Source organism: Penaeus monodon, chromosome 30 (genome assembly GCF_015228065.2).
Source record: "Penaeus monodon isolate SGIC_2016 chromosome 30, NSTDA_Pmon_1, whole genome shotgun sequence".
Classification (NCBI taxonomy): Eukaryota; Metazoa; Arthropoda; class Malacostraca; order Decapoda; family Penaeidae; genus Penaeus; species Penaeus monodon.
Window position 1 is genome coordinate 11,579,338 of NC_051415.1, and position 541 is coordinate 11,579,878.

Sequence of the window (541 nt, forward strand, 5' to 3'; positions counted from 1 at the left end):
GTAGACGACATAAAAAGAGCACCCACTATTTTCCTTAACATCATCATAGCTATCATAATTGCTTCTCTACCATTATTAACCAAAGTAATTTTGCATTGTTATAGAAATAACTCACGTGGATTGGGTTTCAAATATTTATATCCCGATATTTTGGAAATCTACGAATAGCGTTTTGTTATCGTTCATTCCCTGCTGGAAATGATGTATTGGATTTCCAACGATAGTCAGGAGAATTTTATTGTACAAAATGGATGGGGGGGAGGAGATTATTTGTCTGTCTAGTGAAGCATTGGATACAAGTCGCGGTTTGAGTTCTTTTCAAATTCTCTCTTTCTCTACCCTTTCGGCTGTCTTTAGCAACGTCTCTGTTTGCATTTCTTTGCGATTACTTCCTACCCCGCTATCTTTTTCTGTTTGGCTATATATATACAACTCTATTTTTCAATCTTTCCTTTATCCTTTTCCCCTTTCTATATTGTTCGTTCTCTCTCTCAGCGAATTTATATCCATTATCTTTAGCAAGAATCAATAAGATTATTCA